Here is a 26,990-nt window from a genome sequence, read left to right as displayed (position 1 = left end):
CTTAGTGATTAGCCAGCTCTTGTGATTTCAGCTTTGCCTGCTGAGTAGCTGGCCCCTAGCTTGAGGCTCCAGCAGACGGTAGAGAGAGGAGAAGGAGAAGACGCTGGCTGTTCCACGAGTATGGCTTTATTGGAGGGGTTCTTGAAGGGTCTCAGCACTTCTTCTTCCGAGTTAGTAGGGGTACAGTATGCTACTTTTATACCCTTGGCCCGGATCCAATCCTGACCAATGGCAAAGGTGTTAGAGGGACCATAAGCGACCAACAGTAGGGTTAGCAAGATATTGCCTTACATGGCTATAGGGATAGGTTATAGGGCGGATGTCCCTGGGGTCAGGAAGCTTCTTTGCTGCTGTATCAGCATTTCTCATATTCAGATTCTCCACGGGGCCCTGGCTAAACCTGTGGATTCACTACAGGGAACCTCATAACAGTTTAGGCTAGATACAGTCCTACAAACCAGAAAATACAAAAGCACATAGATACTGCATTTCTGTGTTTCATCCCTTTTCTTCTCTTTCAAAATATTTTTAGCCAACTCCTCTGTAGCAATACTAGGCACTAATTATAAATATCATGCTTTGCCAGTTGCAAGAAAAGCCCTCTAAAATCCTCCTCAGCAGAAGTAGACTGAGGCCAGCTAGGCAGCACTTCTGTCTGAGGCAAGCCAATGTGGCCAAGAAGTTCTGTTGCAGTTCTTTTGCTTTGGAAATGGCTGGTTATGCTTGACATTTGTGCAACCTAAGGTCAAAATAAATATGCTGGTGTGACCTCAAAAACCTTATTAGCCCCCAGTCCAATTTGCTGCAATCAAGATAGAACACCTGTAAGGGCAGAAGAGATCTGTTACTGGCAAGAACTAGTTTAGTTTTAGGGAAATAGCACTGTTTAACCTACTGATGCTGCTGGAGATTGATTTGAGCCCCCCAAGGAAGCTAACTAATAATATACACACATTTTCATTCTCTTTCAGTAGATTGACACAGCACGTGTGTCAATACCTTTAGGAGTCTTTAAAATGCCAGAGGGACAGTGTTGCAATTACATTCCAGAATATTTCTACACTGTACATCTTTTAGTAATTGCTTCCATTATTTCTGCCAGCATTCCCCAAAATGTTTCCTACCTTCTCCACACCAACTATACAAAATTTTTCAAATTGCTTCACTAATTCTGGTGAAATATTAAATCATTTTCTTTCTGTCCACTGAGGAAGGAACAGGAAGTTTCTCACATAACACACATTCTCAACAACATGGATAACCACAGAAAATAGATGTTATTACTATTGTATAGAGTAACCCAGAGTGTTATTCTCTCATTTGGTATATCATAGCTGCTTCTCCATCTATAATCACTTTACCTATTATCTTCTTTACCAGATTGAGAAAATATTTCAACAGCTTCAGCAAAACATCACAGGCTGGCCCTAACTTCTGTTTTCACTGAGCACTGCTATAGGGTCTTTGTGAGGTGTATGGTGAAGGCTGCAAGAGGAAGTGATGGGTATAGAAATAGAGTTCCCAGTGCTGCAGATGCTGTGCCTGAAATAACTTAAGAGTTAAAAATTATAGATCTTCATTTTAAGTGCATATTGCTTTATCACAAAATTCTTTTCAGGAACTGAGGCAAAAAGATTTTTGTAGAATGGTTACCAAGAATGCAAAGCAAGAATTAAGGGCTGAAAACACTTAGTTATTAAGTCTATATAATTATTTTAGACTTTGCCTGTCTTCTGCTATAGTGGCTTCTTCCTTTCAAGATTACCTATCAGACCTTCTGCTCTGTGTTAACCTGTATTTTCCCATCCATTTTATAACAAATAGGACAGAAACTTCCTTTCTGGAAGAGAGAATTAAAATTCACCATCATGGAAGTACAAAAGGCAATTCCATTATCAAGGGATTCCTATGAACTTTTGCAACCCACTTTGGGATGTGTGGCACCTCCAAGTCACCGTCTCTTAATATAGCTAGTAGGAAACTATGACCTTCTTAAACTTCCTCTACCCTTGCATGCAGAAAAGCTATTAACTTGTACAGAAAGCAAGTATTTATATCCACAATTGAGGATTCTAGTACAGGCTTATTTTTTCAGAGATGAATTAAACTACTTGATTTTGAACTGAAAGCAGCCGTATTATGCAATGCTTATTGGCCTTCTAATTTGTGTTGGAAAGGAATTCATGAGAGTTATCCCCTTTTCCGTGCTCTGACTTATTCCAGCATTGGTGTCTCTGAAATCAGCTGTAAATGTCCTTGGAAGCAATGCAAACAAAGCTTGCTGCTGCAGCCTAAATCATATGAGTTGCTGGGCACTGCTGGAGAGAGGCAGAACACTTTCTGCTGCCATTGTCTTCAGCATAAATTGACAATGACACATTACCCCTTGCATAGCTCACTGGGCTGCAGGGCTGGGTTTATAATTAATTCACAGAGTTTTTTATATGCCTTGTTCCAGACCATCAATAAGAAAAATATGCTAAAATTTGGTGAGAGGGAAAAAAAAAGTGACAGCAGTATCACAGGTTAAGTCCAGAGCCTGTGTGAATCAGCACAGCATAAGTGATTCCAGTGATGCTGCATCAATCTGTCCCTGCTGAGGTTCTGCTTAAAAAATTTTAATGGCTATTAATTCAGAAGAAATACTTCAGATATACTGCTAAATAATGTCTTAGATGCCACAGCAAGAAACAATATCATGCCACTTATTATGCCATTTTAAAACAATATAAGCCGTGTGTGAGAAATTAAATCTGTCACCCTGGGAAAGAGTTCAGGCTGTCAAAATGGTAATAGAAATGAAATTCAATTACCTGCTTTCTATGTTGTGCATGGTAATTCCCCAGCAAATACTAAAAGCAAATACTACACAAAGGAAATTGAAGAGGAGATTATCTTGTAAAGTGTTTCTATAATATAATTATTATTTTAATTATTATAAGGAAAATCCATACAATTCTGCAGGAAACCAGATGAATTTTTTAAGGATTGCAGCTCTTTGTCAGGCTAAGATTAGCTGCCATTGACCATGACCATCACATTCTGAAGGCAGTCACAGGATCACTTCTTAGATTTTCCTCATGCTCAGCCTTTCTGTGGCAATAGTCTGGGAGGGATGAGACTGATGTTTAGCTCTCAGTATCTCTAGAAGAAGGAAGCCACTAGGGAAGTAACTGTAGTCCCTTTGTCTCATTCATCTCCGCACTCTTTCCTTGCTGGAGCTGGTTCAGCAGCACCCTAAGTGTCAGCATCCCTTGAGTGGCAAACACTATTGAAGGGCCAGTGTCTCCCAGACTAGGAAGGAACTGGCCTTCCTTTTCCTGGGAGACCTCTCCAGCTGTGAAGAGTGGAACTCAGCTGTGAAGAGTGGAGTTAAGCTGTGAAGAGTGGAGCTCAGAGACTATCCTTGGCCCAATTTCACTCTGCCATGAGGAGTGGAATGAGGCAGCTGGAGGTACTCGGAGATCCCATTTCATAGTGCAGCTTGAGAGTGAGCTGTAGGCCATAGGCTAACACTGCAACCTGCAGTCATGAGGACCCAGACCTCAATGTGTTTGCTAATCATCAAGATATTGCATGAAGAAAAAGAGGAGCTCAATATAATATGCAGAATGAAGAGCCAGCTTCAATTTAGGTTCCTTTGTGGATTTAGTCCTAAAGTAATGCATACATAGTCTGTACATAAAAGTCAAAGACAAACTGCACTGACTCGACAATGAAACTAGGATTCCTCAAGGCAGAAATTTTTAAAAGTGATGATGGTGTCAAGTGTCTGTGTTATGGAAGTTTGGAGTTTTTTTTTCAGGTCAAGTTTGTACAAGAAAAAAAAGAAAACACAATCAAAAGGAAAAAATAAGATTAAAAAGAGGACATAACCTGCTGATGCTCTCAAAGATTGGTGTTTCCTATCCTATCACAACTGCATAAGAGCCAGCACAGAAAACTAATTATATTTTACATGTCAAGAAAATACTGAGAACAATGGATGTCTCACTAAGTGTGGGATGAAACAATAGAGTTTGAGTTCAGGGTTATGGATTCCCAATCTCCTTAATCCACTTCAACATCTTCTGTTACCTTCCCAGTTTCTTAAAAGGAAAAAATTGGAAGTTGTGCCAGAGATTTTAAGACTAGGTTGTGATTTGTGTGTGCAGTTCACATGGTGGAGAGGCAGCATTGCTGGGTGCAGAGCAGTGCAGGGGAGACAAACAGCTCATGTGTGTAAACCCAGTTTGCCTTTCACTATGGACTGCAGAGTGCCTGACCTCTAAGTGAGCCAGTGCTGAGATCTGTAGTGCTTGACAAGACTATTTCTGATGCTTGAGCTAAACTGTTTACAGCTTCCTTTCTAATTTCTCCACTCCTCTGAAGCCTCTAGCGCAGAGATGCCCTGATTGTTAATTGCTTTCTTGTCAGCATCAAGAGGTCTTGGTGGTACTTGAAATAAAATGGATAGTGTTCAGGGAACCTAAGTCCTCATAAAACCTAACTGTGAATTACAGGGGGAGTTTATACCATGACATGGAGTCAGACCCATTCTGAGCAGGCCAGTCTCAGTAGCAGAAGCAGTCAAGCCCCAGCACAGGTCTTGGCAAACTAGCCCCACAGACTGGCTGTGCTTATAAGCCTGAGCATCACTCTGAAAAGGCTGATTTTGGGTTCACAGTATTTCTGTATGTGTAGATGTATTGTTAGCCTAGGGCTAGCTCGGGGCAATAGACGTGAGACTGCATTGCAGTAGGCAAGTGCTTCCTCTTTCTCAGTATCTTCTGATACTTCTCTGTATCCCAGTCACTTCACGGAGGCTCTTGGAAAAGGGTTTAATTTTATCTTCTTTTGGCTCTTTCTCTAAGCACATTTTGCAGTTCCTGGTTAGGGTTAGGGTCACATTGGAACTCAGAGCACAATCACCATTGGGGCTTAGTTATAGTGGCCAATCGGGATAAAGAAAGTTGCATGTCAATAACATAGCTATAAAGAAATAATTATATAGAGCTAGAACATGCCCTCAAGGGCATGCCACGTGTTTGGAAGTGTTTTCACCGTGTGAATTGAATGTACTCTTACTTGGCATGCACAGCAACATGGAAGCTGTTACAAAAGCTGATGCATCATGCCTCTGGCTAACCCTGGTTGACCACCATGGCTTCCCAGAAGAGCAATTAGGTGTGGTGCTCGTGTTCCTCCAGTCACCCATGCCATGAATCCACCCAACCCATGTGCCACAGGGGAAAGCTCCTTATTCCCTCCCGTTTTGCTCTGGCTGTGGAGACAAACCAGTGCATAACTAGTCCTGCTGTGATCAAACAGTAGTGTTGTGCTGAGAACGTCCAGAGAAAAGAACAAAGGATAGTCATTTCCATTCCAAAAAGAGAAGAAAACTCAAGATCTTACTGATTTATATCACTTTATATAGATAAAGCTATGGGGTTGCAACTCCCTTGTTATTTAAGCCCTCATAGCAATGAAGTATTTAAGAACAGGAGAAAAACAAGTACTGCAACCAAGTAAATCAAAAGCAAATCCTCACAGCTGTGATGTGGTCCACACAATACAGGAAACATTTAGCTTTTAGCTTGGTATTCAAAATGTCTTTGTTTGTTTGTTTGTTTGTTTTATACATTGAAAGACAATAATGGCAAGGCTCTTTGAAGAACTAGGGGGAAGTTTTAAGTGTGGCCAAGGAATTTGCTCTTTTTCAAGCAAGAGTAGGAAGTATTGAAAATTGATTCTATTCTCTTAATATAAAGTTTGTACAGCTTTGAGTGAACAAACAATGCTGAAAGGCAGTTATGTAATGGAGAATCACAAAGAAACAGAAATGGAGAAATACATTAATTAGAAGTTAAATAAGTCAAAGTTCATATTCTAGTTTATATTTTAATGTTGAATTTCACATAGGAGTTTCATTAATTTCATTTTGCTGCTTTTCTTATGACCTTGAAAGGTCCTTGGAACTAGACAAGTTTAAATTAGATTTAAAAAAATCACTTTAGAAATTTTCCAACATTACAGATTTAGGGGATATTATTAATTGTATGTGCTTTTATAGTTATGTCTGTTTTATTTGGTTTTGGTCATGTTTACATATGGTTTCCTGTTAATGATTGTATTTCTTAGCTGCCTACCCCTCAGTTACTTTTATGGGGATGTTATATGATCTCTAAGATAATTTTCAAATAGAGATTTTAATTATCTGTTTTTAGATGACATAATTATAATGAGACAACTGCCAAGACATTGCAGCCTGTGTCATGCAGGCAGCCTTCTATGAATTCAGAATGATCAACTTTACATCTTACACCTGTGAATAACAAGAAGTGCTAGCAAAGCAGCATCACAGTCTATCTTGATAGTATTTTCAAAGCAAGAAAATCAACAATATGTTTCCATTTTGTAAGTCCTCTCTCAGCCCACTTCTGAATATTCTCAACGCTTCTTTCTTGTGTAGATGCAAATTTGCCATGTGATAGCACACCCATCAAAATACAGGGAAGGAAACAAAACAAGCACCGCAGCAAACTCATTAAGGGTGTGTATTAGCATGGCCATTTTCTTTGTTAGCAATAGCACATTCCACCCTTTCATTAACACTCTTTATTCCTCTAGTCAGAGGACCTCCTCCCATCTGATTTTGTTCTTTGCAATTTCAGTGCTGCTGCATGGGTCCTTGAGCAACCTTGTCTAGTGGAAGGTTCCCCAGTCCGTGGCAGGAGTGTGGAACTAGATGATGATCTTCAAGGGCCCTTCTAACACATTCTATGATTACTGCATTTAGTTATTCATGGAAACACATGCACACATTCAAGAGCAATTCAATAAGTGAATGTCTTCCAACACGAAGAAATTACTAAATTCCAGAAATCTCAGCATATAAGAGACTCATGGACAGAAAAGACAGAAGGTGGAAACTGATAAAGAAGACTTGCAGGCAGGACACCACGTTCAAAGACCTTAATGACGTCTTGGTGGATGGAGTAAGACAAATAGATTTTGAAGGCCAAGACCAGAGAAAATACATCAGAAGTAGTAGACAGCCACGATCAAAGACATGACTTTGGGAGTGGGAAAGTGCTTTATTAGTTCTTTATGAAATCCTGTCTCACAATAAAAGCAAGATATCCTACTAAAATGCCATTTATATTTTTTGATAATTATTCTGCCAGTTCTTAAAAGTAAGGCTAGCACTGAAATTGTAACACACAGAATAAAAAAGGAAAGGAAGGAAAGAAATTGAAGTTAAATCTGTAAGCAAGCTTTGCCATCTGCAACCCAGCCAGACTTTCTACCCTATTGCTTGTCATCAAACAAATCTGACAAATCTGAAGTGAAAAAGCAACTAGGGCCTTACTGATATTTATTAAAGATATTTTTATGCTGTGTACAGGGATACAGATTTCCAAAGATTTGTCAGCATTGAAATTATCTTGCATATTACTACTAAATGAGTTGATATTTTACCACAGAAATATGCTTGCAAGCAGAAATAATTAATTTGGATACCCTCATTTGTTTCAGTTTATTAATGAAAACCTGTTTATTTCTTTATTCACATTTGGAAGTAGCAGGGGAAATAACCCACAATGAGTAATTTATTTAACAAATTTTGCCAGTCTTTTCTCTGCTGCCCATGAATTGACACAAATATGAGAATTCTAAAAAGCACTCATCATTTGAAACTATTAGCATATTTCAACAGAATTTATGAATAATTCTTGCCACGTGTATCAGTAAAAAAATAACATTACAGATTATAACTGGCATCTGTAAACAGGGGCGAATTAAAATGTATTAGATAACTTTTTTTAGTAATTGCAAATCATTTCCTAGTGAGTATTTATATCTTGACTTTTCACTAAAGTGAAAAATATTAAATGTAATCCATTTTACCTGAAGCCAGCTCAGGTACTTCTCCTGTGGATGTGACTCTCATGGAGCCAATGCCAACAAAGGCCAACAGCCCAAGTGGCCACAGAGAGGTCTGGGCAGGGTTTCTGAGCTTTATTACCTTTATTACCTTGCCCGTGGCAGTCAGGCTAGCCAGGGCATGGCTAGTTCAGATTAACAAGGGGTGCCCTTTGTCTGCACCAGTTCACATAAAGTCACTCTGGGCTAAATTTGAGCTCCACCGACAAGGATGAAATGCCCTGATGTGCTCTGTCCCAGAAGGGGCCCTGGGTCAAAGACAAAGCTTGCTTTTTGTGCTAGACTTTCAATATTCTCTTAGGAATATTGAAAATTTAAGTATTACTGAAAATCATAGGCGTTCTTAGAAAGAAATCAAGAAGTGCAGGGAATATTTTTGTTGTTAAAACTGCTATTTACTCTTGCACAGCCTGGCAAAAGCAGGGTATTGCAGCATCTGGAATATCCCTGAGGGAAGTAATCTGAAGAGCCACTTTCTTGAGCATGTTTTCTACACCTCTTGTTTAACTACTTCACATACTCATTTTCCAATCATCTTAGCCATATAAGCTAATAAATTAAAACACTGGCAGCATAAAAGAATACTATCAAGTTTGTACAGACAGTTATTAGCATATTTACTGTGGCCAAATTGTTTCACTTGATTTATTTCTAAGTCAGAAACAGTTTCAGCAAATACATCAGCATTCCACCTCAACAAAAAGTATTTATTTTCTCCTTAGCAAAGAATCAAGTTGATAATATTCTGAATAATATATTATCTATATCCATCCATCCATTCACCCAGAACTCAATTCTCTAAGGCTGAGCAATGTTTTAGGTTTAAATTTCTCTGTTTGCATTTCTCTAAGGGTAAAAAAGATCTTTACGAAACACCGAGTCAAAAGGGCTTATTTTCATCCAGTATTGGGAAGGGATTTCTCATTCCCTTAAGAAGGCAAATTTGTATATATTAATTTACCACTTAGATGTGTGTCCCTTAAGCTCTTGTCTTCTTGCAGTTACTCCAGCACCTATTTCAGTATTAATCCTGCCACTTGCATTTTGCCCGCTAGGCCTCCTACTGCTTTGCTTTTACAACATTTCATATTTTTCATATGCACATTCAGAATTTCTACTGCCCCTCAGTGCATTCAAGGCTTTGTGTTTCATTTCACTTATGGGCCCTTTTTGAGATTGTGATATTATTCAATTTTTAGCCTTGTCTATTGTAGGGACATATGGCACACTATTTCTCACCCTTGTTAGTAAATGTATATGCAATGAAGGGGCTTCTTGGTTTTTTAAAAATGAACATAGTTTACTGAGTCTCCCATTGCTTTTGAGATTACACTTGATCTCTGAAAAGCAAATGCAGCAATCTGTGTAACAGCTGCAGCTGAAAATAAAAGCGGGGTGTAGGAAGAAAAAAAACCAACAAAACCCATAGGGCAGTCAAGACCTTGAGAAAAAAATTAGTGGGCAAATAAGAGAGATGAAAATAAGGGTGATAAAAGAGAGCAGCCTGAAATAAAGGAAGCTGAATTGAACCTCCTTATAAGGTGAGATAGTTGCTTTACCAGAAACTATGGCTGGTCCTCTGACTACCTTCAGCATATTCTCCATTGTGCAAAGAGATTGCTCCTCCATTAGAAACACACTGAACTGCAGTTCTTGTTTAGACTGGGAATATCCCTTGTGTTTTCAGAGACTTTTCCCGTGCTGGTGGAGAATAAGAGCATGAGTAATAGCTTTGAGGCCTGAATTTTGAAAGGAGCAACACTCTTTTTATATGCAGGTAACCTTGAAAACTCAGGACAGAGCTACAATCTAGCTTAGGTACCCAGAGAGAGTCAGTGCTTGAACTCCTCACATGGCTGCAAGAGGGATTCCTCTCCGTTACTGAGGAAGGCCAAAGTGCAGATAACCACATGTAGGAGGCATGTGTAGAGACACAGCTATTGCTTTCTATATTTTCCTATCTTTTTCTTCATAGGAGTCTGGCTTTTCCTTGTACTTCATGTGTTTACGCTGTTCTTTGGATGGCAAAAGTGTATGTGGGTGGCAGAGACAGCTTCAAGATGGCCTTCTCTGCCCAGACCACGTGAGGGACAGTATGTCCTGCTAAGGTGACTGTGCATGTAGCACAGGTGGGTGATGAATCTATGTGGTATTGCCATTCTCTGAACAGGGAGAGACATAATTCTCTCTCACAGGTTTTTCCTGGAGAAGCGCAGAGAGAAGAAGAGAAAACAATTCTTACCTCCATTCTCTGCACCTGTTGTTTTGCACACGTGGAATGTGTTAGGAAGACTGTTTACCTGAAGGGAGTTCTTAAATGGATTCTGGTGATGGTTGTTTATATTATTTGGCCTATTGGGTCAAAGCTGTGTCCTGGCTGTCTGCAGACAGTCACAGGTTTTTCTTTAGTATTCTTTAGTATCTTCTAGTATCTCTTTAATATAATATACTATAATGTAATATAATGTAGTTTTAATAAAGCAATTGTTCAGCATTCTGAATCATGGAGTCAGATGGCAATCATTCTCTGCATACTATAAGTCTAGGCTTGGTAACAGGCTTGGAACAGGCAGAATAGGCAAAGCCAGAAGGGCCACTGAGCTTCCCCAGTCATGAGGGAGCTGCAGATGGAGAAGAAATGTAGCTGAGGTCTTGCAGATCTCCAGACTCTGTGACTCTTGGATTATCCTTTCTTACTGAAACAGGAGAAGCACCAGGATCTAAGACTCAGAGAGTGAAAGAGAGAAGGGTTTCAGAAAGTTCACATTCTTAAAGTATGTGTGTATGCATAGACACACCTTTCAAAATTTACAGAGGTAAGTGTCTATAAATTCCTGTGTTTTGATAAGAACATTTCCTCGTAGAAGTGTGGAACATAAATTTAAAAATCTAGTTTCCTTTTGCTTTTCTGAAGCCAAATGAAAGCAAACTAGAGTGTAACCATACTGAAAACAAAGAATTTACATCCAAGGAATGCATTAGAAAGGAAATACAGTTTCCATGTGATTGCAGTCATGAAGAAGAACAATGTACAGTGTCCCTATTGTAGTTTATTTCTGCAATAAATTGCAGAAGCAGGTTTTCCATCTTTATTTATTTCCTGGACATTGAGGTTCCTTAATTCTTTGAGAACATTTATAGATATAGCTATCAAGTGTAAAATATATCTACATTTATCAACATATCTTTGTAAAGCTTTACTTTTCAATAAAAATCTGATCATTTATGGAAATTAATGAAAACTTAGTTCTTGTAGAATGTGTGAATCATGGTCCTGAGATGCTTATGAATAATATTGCTACTCTCTCATAGCTCGACTAAAATATTTAACTCTCTTCACTTGTGCTCAATTCTGCAAATTGCAGCCAACCTCAAATTTTATAGTTTTTATACTTTCCACTCTTGTGTTTATTTTATTGTGACTTTTTATTAAATCTCATTGTGCTTCATTTATCAATTACTCGTCAAAATCATCTAGTTCAGAAACTACTCTTGTTGGAGCAGAGACTCTTGTTGTTAATGGTTAGATTCCCGGCACTGTTATTCATGCAGTCTTTTTTGATTCTGTGAATGAAGAGAAAGTACCTACTGACTGCAGACAGAATAGAAAAATTCTAAAATTCCAGAATTTAAATAAAAAACCCAACCCTAACAAAAAAGAAACCTAAAAAAACTATTTAAAAAAGGAAAAAAAATGAAGAAAAAAAGAAGGCATGTGCTACATTTTAATGTGGTTATAAGCCTAGTAAAAACAGCACCTTAACAGTGCTAAATGGTCTCTCTGGACTGCTAATTGTAGCTCTGGAGGCAGTTTGAATGAACAGAACATTTCCAATGCAATGAAAAAGTACCAGTCTCCTTCCAGGTTTAAATAAAAAGGGAGAGGTTTGCATTAGCAAATGAAGTGGACTTCATCTTTATTGTTTTCAAAATAATGAACTTATTTGTATTAGCTTTCCATACCAAGACTACTGCTTCACTTCAAACATGCCCTACTGAAATCTGAGGAACTACTGACTATAATGCATAATTAAAGGCAAGTAGAAAAATATTCTAAGAAAAGAGATAGTTTAAAATTGTTTTGGATTGACAAAGGAAAATAAATTAATTTTCACAGGTAGAAGCATTGAAACATTAATCTATTTATCCATTCATTAATTTGTTTTGAATATCAAAACAATCACAAATAATTCATGAGACACAAAAGGCAAAAGATTTTTTTGTAAAACCTGCAAACTCTGAGCACACAGCAACTTGTGTGTATGAAGCTGGAAGATCTTGTGCACTCATGCAAGTATGCAAAACAAGCACTAGCATCCTTCACTTGCCATTTCTATTAACAAATGCTCAGAAGCTGAGTCTGGGAGGTCTTTGAAGATTCAGTCTGGCCAAACAGCAAACAAGTAAGAAGTGACATTAATTTCTAAGAACATGAAAAGCTTCCCTCTGCCTCATCCCTTTTTGAGATATGAAGAAAAGACTTTCAAGGCTTTAAAATGAATGTTTAAAATGTCAGGGAGACTGGACTGTTGTATATTTTAGTCCAAAAGGAGTATAGAGTTATTTATGAAAAAAGGAATGTAATCAGAGGAGAGTCCTTTAATGTGTTTGCATATACACATAGAATGGAACTCTTAGAAACTCACCGTGTTGCACTCAGAATGGGTCAGGTTGGAAGGGACCACACTGGGCCATGTGGTCCAACCTCCCTGCTCCAGCAGGGCCACCCCAGAGCACATGGCACAGGATTGAGACCAGATGGTTCTGGAATATGTGGAGATCCCACAGCCTCTCTGGACAGTCTACTCCAGTGTCTGCTCACCTGAAACAGTAAAGTTCTTCCTCATGTTCAGGTGGAGCTTCCTGTGCATCACTTCCTGCCCATTGCCTCCTGTGCTATTGCTTGGCACCACGGAGCAGAGCCTGGCTCCATCCTCCTGGCACCTCCCTTCAGTGCTCACAGCCATTGATGAGGTCCCCTGTCAGGGCCTCTCTCCAGGCTGAACAGGCCCAGCTCCCTCAGCCTTTCCTCATTAGAGAGATGCTCCAGAGCCTCAATCATTTTTGTTACCCTCACTGGAGCCACTCCAGGGGCTCCATGTCTCTCCTGTCCTGAGGGGCCAGGACTGGACTCAGCACTGCAGATGTGCCTCAGCAGGGCTGGGCAGAGGGGCAGGATCAGCTCCCTGCTGGCACTGCTCTTCCTAATGCACCCCAGAGTACCATTTTCCTTGCTAGCTCCTTTCATTCTCTCTCCTCTAGTTTCTCAGTCTTTGAAATAGCATCACATCGCAGCTGTCCTTCATGAGGTCTGTCTGCTTTTCCAATAAAAATATATCCACAAAAGCTTTCTTTCTGCCATCTTTCAAACCTCCATTTTTTTCCCAAGGCAAAGAAGCAAGGATACAACACATAATCCACTACATCAAACTGTACACCTGTCTTCACAAAAGCCTCTCAATAATGATAATAATCCTTTTACTATTTAAAACTTAAAATTAAGAATATACCATTGTAAAAGGTAGAAATATAGTGTGGCTCTGTATGGAATTAGTTAAAATATTCATTTATTTCATCTTTTTTTTGTAGACATCAGTTTTGTTTCTCCTCTGTGCTTCCCCAGATACCAAAGAGCATCCTGACTCAGTCTATTTGTACATCTACTCTCTAATACAAATAGCTGAGCAATGAGCTTGGCCTCTCTGCTAAGCCTATGGGGAGGAAGGATTGGCTGGTAAAAAGGAAGTGTAGTTTGTATCATAGCTCTTCATTTTGCTCAATAAAACATTACAGAATATGAGGCTGAAAAATGAACAGCCCCTTCTTTGTGTAGTGAGCATAAAAGGTTGTGCAAACAGGAGTCATCTGTTTCCCATTTGTCACCCTTTCACCCAACATGGGGCTCTGACTTGTTGCACATCTTTAGGAATCAAGCAAACTTTAGGAATCAAGCTCTACACATGTAAGCTAAGACACTCCAAATGCAGGGCTGTTCCTCTGATGAGGAACTTCTGCTGGTCCTTTCTTTCCCCTCTCCCAGCAGAAGTCCTGTGTGAGCAAGAGAATACCCACTGCCTGTGTCCCGTCTCACTGCCCGTCTCAGTTCCCACACAGCACCAGCCAGGCACCCAGCCAAGGGATCAGCATCCCTGCAGGCATCTCTGATTGACTGGCTGCCACCACCAAGCATGCTTGGGAAGCTGCTTGCAGGTCCCTGCCTTCTGACAGCTGATTCTCGCCAGCTGGGTTATGTCTCAGTGCTAATCTGCTGCTTGATCTATTCCTTTGTCCTTTTGCTGACTCATCTCTCTTCCCATTGTACCTGATGGATTAAATAGCTCAGCTAACTCTTTCACTGATAGGCTCTATCCATGACTTAGCTGCTGAATCCATACACTGCTGTTTGCTTTTCTGTTCCTCTAGGTAGCTAACCTAAATGGTAACTGATTCCCTTCCTTTTGAACAGGCACTGCTGCTGACTCTGCTTCCTTAGCTAATAATTTCATTTAATCAGTAAGATTCCTTCTGTTACCTGCTAAACTATGCTTTTGACTCCTTGGGTCCTTCCCTGTAAACTCATGACGCTGTACATTTCTCTCTCATCATCTCTTTGGCAGTATTCCCCTCTACATACTCTCTTTTCTTCTTCTTGGCACTTCCTCTCTCACACTTGCTTTCATGTCATTTGTCATTCATACTGTTCTTCCATTTTGTCCCTTTGACTGCCACATCACACTCTTGACTGCCCTTCTGACCCCCAAAAGGAGTCCTTTCCTTCCTTTATCATTCCATTATTTGTCAGCATGATATATAAAGTTAATCTCATTACATAAATTATCCTTGTAATTGCACTTCAAATGTGGTTTTTTGATACTTGTAATTGTCATGAATCCACAGGCTGGAAAGTCTGAAATCTGACCAGCAGCAACTGTACAATACAGCTTAATTATTGAACCTGGAGTGGAACAGCATTTGTATGAAGCAGAAGACCTGAAGGATAATATAATAACTCAAAAAAGTACATGAATCCCTAGTAATAATACACAGAAAAGCAAAGCAAAAGCTAATTACCAGAGCTGATGAATAGATAATTTTAAACTTGTTAAAATAGCCTGAAGCACAGGCTGCAAAACCACCAGCTTTTCCTTTTGCAATAACGTAGAAAATTGAAAGCAGTTATATTTTTCCTGTCCCTCTTATTTTTTAAAATTTTGTATTTTCTTTCATTTCTCAATGTAAATAAGGGACTCAATGTAAATCAGGTTTATACCTCTCTTTCCAACCTCTGAATAATTTTGTAAAATGCATACAAGTTTTAAAAGTTACCCAGAGGAAAAAAATAAAGTTGGTGACCTTCCTACTTGGCAAGTTTTCAAAAAGTGGTAGACAAGTTTCAAAGTCAGGAAGCCAAGGTCTGATAGATTCTGAAGAAAATAAAATTCTTGGTAAATTGCTTTTACTTAAAATAAATTCACCATCTTAAAAAAAAAAGAAAATAATGACAAAGCAATAAAAAGGTTTTTTGAAATTACTATCCCTTTTTTTTTTTTAATTCTCAACTGCAATGCACTATGGAGAAAGTTGAAGTCAGAAGTCAGATACTCTTTCAAAATATAAAAATATTGAGTAATTTACTCCAGTGCCATTTAAATTTTAATGCTGGAGATTTTAAAAGAGACAAGATTTCCTTTTTTTTCTAGTGCTAAGGCAGCTTATGAAATCTCAATCACCTTTCCACAATACATTCTTTATCCAGCTCTAGTGATGCATAAGCACTGCAGGTCATCCTTTCTGCCTTCTGTTTTTCCAGATACAAACTTATCTTAGCTGAAACAAAATCCCTATTTTTCTTGCAAAAATAAATGTACTTGTTGTTACTTAACTTCCTGTGCAGATTTGAAATTTTCAATTTTCTCTACTTTCTGAATTTCAATTTCTGGATTGAAAGCAAAATGAAAAGAGTTGAAGATGTCCTGATTAGTACTTATTTTCAGTTTGCTTACTTCATGAACATATAAATGGGGCATTAAGGTGGTGGGACTGTTAAATCACTCACTGCCTTTTGGAATTCAGTATTTTTTTATTCTCAGTCCATATCCTTTTTCCTTGACAACTCTTAATTTTTACTGGATGCCCCAGCTACAAACACTTTCAGGAAAAATGGTTTCGATTTTTTCTTCCTAATTATTTTCAAGACTGATAAATATGGTTGATAGCTGAGAGGAGGTGAAGTTCCAGGGAACCAATATTTTTCCACGGAATCAATAGCTTTTTAACAGAGCACAAGTATTGCTCTTTCATTTATAACATATTGGCAAGTCACAGAATAAGCTGAGCTGGAAGGGACCCAAAAGAATCACGGAGCCCAGCTCCTGCCCTGCACAGCACCATCCCCAAGATCACACCACACCTTCCAGGGAGCTAACACCTCCTCCCAGACACTTTTCTGTCTGTGAAGATCAGCTTCTCTGAATATCTTGTCATTATTCTTTTGGGTTTTTTGCATTCTTTAAAAAGGCCTACTCTTAAATAACAAAGAAAATATGGAAACACTTTAGGAAAAAAATTTCTTTTATTTCCCACTCAATTTCAGAGTGCCTAATGAGGGCCTGGGAAAACACATAAATGTCTGGTTTGGTGCTGATTTTAGCTGTGAAAGTAAATTGAAGAAAAGCTGTTGTCATGTGAGGATGTCCAGCAGAGCAGCCATTAATATAGATAAGAAAATCTATTTTTACACAAGGGTAAACAAAAAAAAAGTGATTGAAATATAGATAACAATGCCTGAGCCATAAGTAGTGAGATAAAGTTAATTCTCACAATAAATTTAGGATATGTGTATTGTAACTTGGTTGAAGATGCCTCACTCCAGGAGACAAAATTTTGACTCACTTATACTAGAGCCATATGAAATAAATCTATCAAATGAACATTTCCTGATTTGTTCTTGGGGAAAGAGATTGAAAACTCAGTCTAAACAGAGAACCTGGGGATAACAAGGCAGTTCTACAAAGCAAGCTGAACACTTGTAGTGATGCACCAAATCCTATGTAAACCACAGGAGCTAACCTGGAGCCCTACTGTTTGTAATCAATAACTTACAGGGTGCAGTGCAGTGTTTTGGAAAGGATGATTCAGAAAAGAACAGGGGGTAGGGGGTGGGAGCCGAACACGGATTCATTGTGTCTCAGAGCAGAAAAGGTGCCTGAGCATGCTCAAACAGGACTGTGAGTAGAGTGAAAAGGCACTGTTCTTGTAGCAATCAGAGCACTATGCTAGTGATGTACTCTGTACTCTCTGGAAAACTAGTAAATAGGAGCATGTATAGATATTACCCAGAAGAGGCTTTACAATTAGTTTTCTGGTTTGGAAGATGTGTCTCCCAGCTAGATGCTAAGAAAGGTTTATGTATTTAGCTTAACAGAGGGATGGTTAAGTGAAAAATTTTACCTAATTCACTCAGAACCCTTAAATCAAGATAGGATACCTTCTCAAAAAAATAATTTATTTTGTTCATCCAAATCATTTGAGCTCAGTGGAAGAACTTCTTGGGGAAATTTTGTGTCCTTTGTTATAAATAACAGATATAAGAGAAAAATATAGAAAGTAACAGGCATAACTCCATTTTTGCACCATTTACTAGCATCAAATGTTATGTCTATATTTAGTATTATTGTCAAAGCAGACATACCAGCCTCCTGTATTCCTGAACTCTCTACCACCTTGTGTACTGCCTCCTCTCTGGCTTTCTCATGCTTCTCTAGAAAAGAATGCTTTGGAATGGGATTGTCAGGGATATGAGCAGAATCTTCATGTAGAACTGCACAGAGCTGCCAGGGGAGTATAGACAGACACGGATGTGCTGTCAGGGATGCCTGTGGCTGAGCTGTAATAGCTGCTATCACTGACTTTGAGATCTGAAGATAAATGCTTCAGAAAATCTGGAAATTATTATAGTTTTAGCTCTGTGAAGAAATGTGCATTGTCAAGCAGTGATGGTGTGATTGTAATTGGTCTGTAATTTAAACACTCGCTCCAGTGAGCACACACATCCCCCAAATGCCTGTTTCCTTCTTTCTGCAGTTTTCTGGCATGCTTGTATGTAGCTGCGTAGCAAAACCCACTTTTTTACAAGTATTGTAAATTCTCAAAATAGGTTAGGAAAAAAACCCAAGAAATAAAGTTTTATTTTTGTTACTGTCTTTAAAAGCATCTTCCTTGCTAAATTATTCTGATCTCCGAGCACACTCGTCACATTTTTCCTTCTAGTCATTACTGGAAACAGTTCATGTGCCTATTGTATTGTGTTGATTTTGGCTGGGTTAGAGTTAATTTTCATCACAGTATCTGGTATAGGGATGTGTTTTGGATTTGTGCTGAAGGCAGTGTTGATAACAGGGATGTTTTAGTTACTGCTGAGCAGCACCTACACAGAGCCAAGGCCTTTCCTGCTTTTCACACCATGCCAGCAGTGAGTGGGCTGGGGGTGCACAAGAGATGGGAGGGGACACAGCCAGGACAGCTGATCCCAACTGTCCAAATGGACATCCCAGACAATAAGACATCATGCTCAGCGTAGAAAGCTACAGAAAGAAGGAGAAAGGTGGAGACGTTTGCAGTGATGGTGTTAGTCTTCCCAAGTCACTGTTATGCACAATAGAGTCCTGCTCTCTTGGAGATGGGTGAACATCTGCTTGCAGATGGGTATTGGAATATGAATCCCAATATAACCAGTTAGATGGTGCCCAGGCCAGTTCTGACCTTCGCTGCTGGGCCACAGGCAGCTCTGCGGTGTTATACCTCAAAGATACCTTGGCTGGCGGCAGAGTGCAGCGGGGCACAAGACAGGACTCCGTTCTCCTCAGGGGAGAGCTTCTGGCGATGGTGAAGAAAAGAAGGGAGCGGATTCTGCTAGAAGGTAGCCAGATGTTTATTCCATGAGCACAGATATGTCTGCACTGGGCTACTGCTGATAACAGAATGGGGCCGCATGGTCTCATTCACATTTTAAGCTCAGGACAGGGGAAGGGGAGGGGACAGGTGAGTCACCAACCAGGTGAAGGGGCAGGGTCTCCAGGGACTAGGGTCACCTATCACACGACGCCTTGCTGGTATGTTAGCCTGATTGACAGGGCACACTCAGCGAGGGGCGAGGGGGAAGGGAGAAGGTAAAACAGGATATTGCAACACACCACAACAGATGGGAAGCAGTGAATTAATTCCTTGTTTCCCATTGCTTGCATGTGTATCTTTTGCTTTATCTATCAAACGATTCCATCTCATGAGTTTTCTCACTTTTAATATTCCAGTTCTCTTTCCCGTTCTGCTTGTGGGGGACTGAAAGTGTGGTTCTTGGTTGCTGGCTGGGGTTAAACCATGTCATGTATTTTCCTTTTGATATTTGAGTTTTATTCAGAAAAATTATTCTCTTTTTTTGCCCCCTTGAGTCTTTGCTGCCGTGTAATCCTATATGAAGTGTTACAGTTCTTGAAAGGATAGATTTGCTTATGCACTGAAAGAAAATCTTTAGGACACAATTTTCAAAAACATCTGGCATTTACTCAAGTCTGCCTTTTCTAATGTTTATATCAGAGAATACTTTTACCATTGATAAAAATAGGTAAATATTCCTCCCCTTGGATTTATTTTGAATGTGTTTGTTCAGTACCACTACCTTGCAATTTTTTTTTTTTTCAGTCTACATAACCTGGAACAAAGGAAAACACTTGGTAATGAAATAATCAAGCAGTATATTCTCATTTTTGGCATCTCTAAGTATTAAGATGTTCTGAGTATATTCAAAACCAAGTGCAGTTGTTACTTGCAAAGCTGAACTCCACTAATGATTTCAGGAATGAGATGTGGTTATTTCATTTGGTGTGTCATACAGACAAATGTCAGTCACATTCTACAACATCAGGCTGCTTGCACATGGCCAAAAAGAGATGATGTGTGCTTGTGAATCATCCTTCAAGGATGGTCCATGTTTGCCTATACCGGAAGGTGCCACATTGACTTGCACTTATTTCAGGACAGCCAAGATAATTGCTGGTAGCACACCCTCCTACCATATGCCAAAACCAAGGAGATACTATATCCAGTGAATATTTCACAGAGTGATGTCCAAGGCAACCTACCCTAAATAATTTTTACAGAGCTTCCATGTCTCACAATAGCAGCCTCTGAAAGGGTATCCCTATATCACTTTGTAATAGGGTAAGGCATTCCACAAATATCCAAGAGTGTCACTGGAACCTGCTTACAGATACAGCTGCAAGCAGAGAGACTCCCAGTTGGGCCAGATACAGCACCCACTGGCAGAAAATGACACTTTTCTGCAGAGAAACACACACCTTCCCATGGCCGCCTCTGTTTTGGTTGTTCTATGAGAACTGTTGCTCAGGTGTGACTGGCCTTTTGCAGGAGCCCCTGAGACAGATGGAGGCAGACGAGTAATGATCACAAGCTGAATACACATTGCTCTTCTTGGCTCTGGCAGGAGCTTCACCCATTGCCACACTGCTGCACATGCAGTGAGCTGGACAAAGCCCTGACTGCAGCTGATCAGTATCTATTCAGGCCATGAGATTACCATGGATGCTCAGAACCAGAAGGTGAGGAAGTGTGACCATTGCTGTGGGTGAACAGATATAGTGGATAGAAGCCTGGTGGAGTGTAAGTTTCTCTGTAGCCTTTCTGGGTCACTGTTTTTGTGGCCTGTGGGTTTGTGGCATCCCTCAGCACTAGAAAAAGCATGGATGTGAGCAGGTCCTTCTAGAGCTGTTTTATGGGCTGGGGTGAGAGTGCAACAGGGCATTGCAGTGTCTCAGCACAGACCTTCAAATATGCTTGAATACTTGTGTAATATATTCTTCTCAAACAGTGGTGTAATATATCAGCTGGCTTTTTGACTCTGCTAAAGCTGTGCAAAATGATTTTTACATGTGTGTAACATTTACTTGAATCCTAAATCTCACAGTGGTGATATCATGTCTCCTTCTGAATACTACACCTGAAGTAAGCCATAAAATGGTGACAATATTGAGTGTTTAATAATCTTATGAGTAACATTATGACCCCACACAATTTAGAAATAAACCTCAAGAAGGTGGTGTTGGGAGTCAGGGGGCACTATCACACTGATTTCTAATAACTTGGGAATTCATTTTGTAAAACAAGAAGAAATAGTAAAGAAAAGATAAGGAACACAGGTTGCAGCTTGGAAGACTTGGTCTGAATAGAAGGAAAATCACAGTTCAAAAAATGCCCTGCTTTGAGCCAGGTCAGCAGGGAAGCCACAGGCTCTGCACAGTGGATGTTTTCACACACAGCTAGGTAAACCTTATGTGGCTTGGGCTCTTGACAGGCTAGAACTTTTGTTCAAAGGTCCAGCTAGATGAGCTCCAGCGGTCTCTTACAATTCTTAGAATCTCCAGTCATTTTGAAAAGACCATGCAGAAAGACACCATTAATTCACTTAATCTGAAATATTATTAATTAATTTACTGTTAATTTGTGGTTCATCTTTGCTGATGGTTAATGAAAAACACATAATTCTGAAAATCCCCAAAACTTTGGACTCAGTGCCTGTTGCTTTTAAAGGTCTGTGAGGAGTCTGCAACACATATTTTATTGCAAACGCAGTCTTGTTCTTATCGCTCCATGTTTCTAGATTCCTCAAAATATTCAGCTGTATATGGCCCATCTTTTTTCTTTCTACACCTGTAATTTATTGAACAATCTGAGGAAGCATTCAGAAGAGAGATGGAAAGCACCATGTCACCTTTCCCTCTGAACAGCTTTGAATTACTTTCCTGTAATCATTACTGCAGATTAATGCCATCAAAGAGCAGTTCTGCAGGAGATAAAATGAACAGCCTCTGATAAATTTATCATTATAGCAAATCACACCAAGTAGGATTTCTTTCCTCAGCTTGAAGAATGTACCAATGATTTTTTTTTCCTTTAATTTTTAAAGGTTTTCCTAGCAGTCAAGGGCAACCTGAAAGTCAGTATGAGAGTCCTAAGGCATGCTATTCTGGCCATGCTGGGAAAATGTAATGAAATATATCTGCTTACAATTTGCAATACTACACTGTATCATTGTGTTGAAAAGGAACTCATATAAGTTTAACCTTCTTTAATGAAAAGTTTATTGCCTAAGTGATGATACATTTGAGAGCAGAGGCCACTAGGGAATTAGGTATGATTTCTTGGTTTTATTTTCCTTTATCCTAAGTCATCATCACTTGCATTAAGTAGGATTTAGCAGGCTTCCTGGTTGCACTGTGAGAAAAAAAACAGAGACACAGTCAGAGTCACCAGGTTTCTCTGCAGAGCAAAATCTGCTGCGCATGCTTCTCTGTCTTTTATCTCTCACCCGTTCCTTTGGCCATTAAACATTAACAACTATTGAGTGACTCAGGAGAAGGGCAGCAGGCACTTCTGGAAGAAGTTCAAGTACTCTGTTGATGAGAGCAGTGCTAGCACCTGAACAGCACAGAAGATATGCTAAGCTGCATACTAAGTCATATTCCTCATTCTGCACAGAAAGAGGAAAAAGAATATCAATGCTGAATAAAGGAGGATGAGTGATCATTTAGGCCGAGCTAAAAGTACAATGCCATCAATGGGATTGCATTATTAAACACCATAGATCTAACATGTAGTACTGTAAAGTACTTTAAAAAAAGCAGTTATTATAGGACTGAAATCTGAATTGAAAAAAAGCACCTGAAACAATGTTTGTGCCTGCTTTTTGCAGTCTCATTTATATGATGTGCTTGTTTGTGACTGTGGAGAAGTTGACCTGAACCCCAAGGGGCCTTCTGCAGCTCAGACTCCAGCTTTCCCACAGACAGCTACAGAAACACACAACAGCTTCCCTTGCCACCATCTCCCTATGTTCAACCCTCTGTCTTCATGACTCTTCTTTTTTTTCCTGAAATGACAGGCAGGCACATAGCACACAGTAAAGTTCATTAATCTATATGGCTGCAGTGATAAAATTATTGTTACAACACATGTACATTGCTTTATCCTATGTTGGTGTATACTATCCTTAAAAAGACAGTAATATTCATCATGTAACACCCTATTATAGAATCATTGTTCTGCATTTTTGTTCCAGGCTTCATTTTTCAGTTTAGTATAATTCAGAATAATTCTCTTTAGATCTGACATTGATTCAATTTCATCCCTTCATTTGACATAATTGAATTGGATAATTCTGTCAAAAATCTCCCAGCCATTTTTGATCTATTCTCAAACATAGTTAATCAAAGCATGCATCATTGGTTTAAGAGAAATAACCCAATAACTTCAAATTTTGTGATTAGACAGCTCAAATTCCTGTCATATTTGGAAGGTATGTTATCTTCAAAGGGTGTATGTAGTTTTTACATGTCAGAAGATAGCTGAGTTGCAAGGAGCTGAGAGAGGGAAATATTCTGCATGCCCTCTTGTTGCTGCAGTTCTTGCACCTTCAGGAGAGGCCCTAGGAAGAAATGGGGCTGGAGAGGGGATCTTGGGGTATTGTAAGACTGAGTTCTAAATCCTGGGTTTAGCATCAACTCAGTATACAGCTGAGAACAAATTATTTTACCCCTTGGACTTTATTCCCCCTCTGTAAAATGTGGTTAATAGTATTTACTGCCCTTGCCTGACTCTTTCACAGGAATCATGGGGATGTTAATGAAAAAATATATAGCAATGCACCATACTGTGAACAACTAAGACATTGTAATAGTGATATCAGGATACACCTGAAAAGAAGCACACCAGTTTCCACACCAGAGTATGTCTGCAAAGATTGCATTTTCTTATTAACTCCATTTCTATTGATGGACACTCTGAAAGCATGAGAGTAAATAGGTGAAAGCAGATAGGGAGTTTTCAGCTCCAAGACTAATTCCAGCTTTTCTTGCTTCCTCAAATCAGAATTTTAGTTTAGGTGATCACAGAAAGGTCTGAAACTTCTTTCTACCTTTCTTGTGTTTCTGTGTTGCCCAACAATGTGAGGGAAAGAAATCTGACAGAGTAAAAAGGGTTTTTAAGTTAATGTGTTTGATTTAATTAATTTTCATTTTATCTTTTCTTAGCTTATCTCATGAAAGACGGCCCAAATGGGTCGTCTTAGAAAGTCAAGGAAGTTCAGCTTTGCTTGTTACTAGTCTCCTTAAAGAATGAGAAATGTATGTTTTGAAAGTATGTGTACTCAAAGATTTGCTATGTTGTTTTTTTTTTTTTAATAGAAGAAACAGAACAGTGTGAAGTCTTTATTCCTAGCTTACTCTATCCTTGCAGCTATTTACTTCAGTAGCTATATCAAGTCTCGGTGCTGTTGCTGGCTTCTGCTCTGTTTTCACGTCCCTCTGGTTTTTCTGGATTTGATTTTCCTTTCTATCAGTGCTCTTGAAGTTTTCCTCCTTCCTCTGGCCTAGTTCTTGACACTGACACTTGTTGTATCTTAGGAGCAGCACTCCCTACTTCAGTGCCTTCACACACAAATTCGTTTCCCCTCCGCCTTCTGGCAGGAGATACAAAAGGCAGAAATTACAAATTGAGATTAAAACAATTTACTGGAAACAGCAAAGCAATAATAAAATGAGCAGTAACAGCAACAATGCTAAGAACAACAGGGTGTAGAAGAGGTGGTGTTTTACCTCTTCTGTAGACAGAACGCTCACTGAGCTGAACCTCAGCGTGTGACCCCAGAGACACTGAACCACATGGCACTTGGACTGTCCATGCCCACATTTTTTTTCCCCATGGCAATCCATGCCTGCTTCTCTCTCAGAAGTGAGAACCCTTCCCTTCTGCCTCGCAGCCATGATGTATGGGTTACAGAACAGCAACCGAGGCATGCTCACATGGCTTCAGGCTCCACCCCACCGTGGCTACTGAGGAAAAAACTAGCTCTGTCATGGCTGAAGGTCAGGGCAACACTGAAACCCAAGAGGATCTTTGGCAGACTGTTGCTCAAGTAGTTCAGGAAGTTCTGGGAGATGTGTTTCACAGCCAAAGAGTTTGCAGTGTTGAAGACTGGTGACTCAGGGAACAAATCTCAGTTCAGTTGGTGTCATGAAATTTTTAAAGGGAATTTATCTTGCTTATGTACAGTTTTCTCTCACAATATAATGTATCTCCTGAAATCAGGATAAGGCTGCTCCCTGTGCCATACCCTGATCTGCTATAGTATTTTCAATTCCAATTTATTTTATTAATGCTTTTTTCCTCATTATTTTCCTTATATAGAAAATTAAATGAAGGCAAGTGAAAATAAAAATTAACCATATTTTCCTGTTAAGGGGTGTATATATAGTGGACATACAGAGGTGAATATAAACCAGCTTTTGGGATAGGTCACTGTATGAAGAGAACTTGCTCAGAGGACTGTGTCAACATTTTGTTCAGCATGAGGTACAACTCCTAGTGGGCATGGGTCATATTTTTTGGCTATATCAGGGTTTTTAATAGGCCAGAAAAACCTCAGAAGTTTCATCTACAATGAAACACCATCCCCTTCATGATTACAGAGTGAGCTATCACAGTGACATATCATAGTTTGAGGGTTAATAATGCAAATAGCAAAAGGAATAGGATGGAAGGAAATTTTCTGTGCGTTGCTTTGTACAAGAGACAATTGCGTGATGTGGGTGAAGTATTAAGAATGGAGTACTGAGTTCCTAATAATGCTTTTACAGAAGTTGTGGTAATAGAACGAAATGATCCTGAGTGGTCTTTATCTTATAGGGCTTCCTGAGGAAGTTAATGATTCACTGAGCACTGGAAGTTTCTCTGTTGTGGGCTGTTTAAGCATCTGCTTCTAAATGTCAGGACAGGCCAGCTGTCATATTTTATATGTGTCCTTAGACTATAGATATGTATTAGTCATTGCAAGAAGCTGCCATTTCAAGTGTGAGAGCAACTAGTTTCAGGATTGATTTGTGAGGAGTCTTTCCCATTCTCATACAAGTTTTGAGCTACTGTCTTAATGATGGGCTCTGTTCAGAAAAGCAAAAGATGACAGTGTATTTTTTGCAGATTCAGTATGAACTATAAAGAAATAGTGCAATTGTTTTTTATCCACCCACAGGTTACCAACAAACTGTCTCAAAATCAGGTCGAGTCTCAGATGAGTTTGTGGTCATTTGTCATGCATGTCTGTACAGAACATTAGCTTCATCTCACATTTTTCGAGTTATTTTTATTCTCTCTGTCTCAGAAAGAGAAATACTTCTATTTTCTGTTCTTAAGGGAGAATGTAGACAGAAGATTTGGTTATTTTCCCACTAAATTGCATTCCACAGAGAGGAGGGGAAAACAAAAAGAGAAACAGAAATACCTTTTCAGTTGAAGCAGTGAAATTTGCCTTTTGGTTACATGGCTCTAAACAATTTCAGACCACATGTCCATTCAGATGTGAATGGCTGTGGGTAGACCCCCAAACAGTGCAGAGGGAAGCAGTTCAAGGGCAGCTGGAGGGGAAGGAGAACTTCCAGATCCTCCTTTGCTTCTGGAAGTCACTGACTTGGATGACATTTTGCTACCTTCATCTGGGAATCAGCATGTGTTTCACAGTGCTCCTGATCTCATTGGTGTGCATGTTAGTTCTTTCATATTTCTTTGAGGTTTATTCTTCTGCCTTATTTTTTTTTTCTGTCAGATTTGGCCTTTAAGCTTGTCTAAATATGAAACAATGCCAGCAAAATCTGCGCTCTGCTCCTGGATGACTCTTTTTCTGTTTTCTGTGGCCTTACAACAAACAACTGCCTTCACACCCTTAATGTCCCCTCCCTCCTGTCATGGTGTTGTGCAGGCACCTGGGACCAGCCACAGTGATGGAGCCCGTGTCTATCCCACTGCCCAGCCAGGGAGCACCAGGGGCAGCCCTAGCCCTGAGCACCAGGATCCTCCCTGGGATTAGAATCATCAGGGATGTGGGGCCCTGGGTGGGTCTGGCTCAGTGGGGCCATGGCTGGGCCAGGGCAGGGCTGTGGGGAAGTCAAGGTTGACCATGGTGTGACATTGTTGGGAGGGGGAGAGATAGAGTCCTGGGCCAA

The sequence above is a fragment of the Zonotrichia albicollis genome, chromosome 3 (assembly GCF_047830755.1).
Source record: "Zonotrichia albicollis isolate bZonAlb1 chromosome 3, bZonAlb1.hap1, whole genome shotgun sequence".
NCBI classification, from domain to species: Eukaryota; Metazoa; Chordata; class Aves; order Passeriformes; family Passerellidae; genus Zonotrichia; species Zonotrichia albicollis.
The sequence above is the reverse complement of the archived record's forward strand: the minus strand, read 5'-3'. Positions refer to the sequence as shown.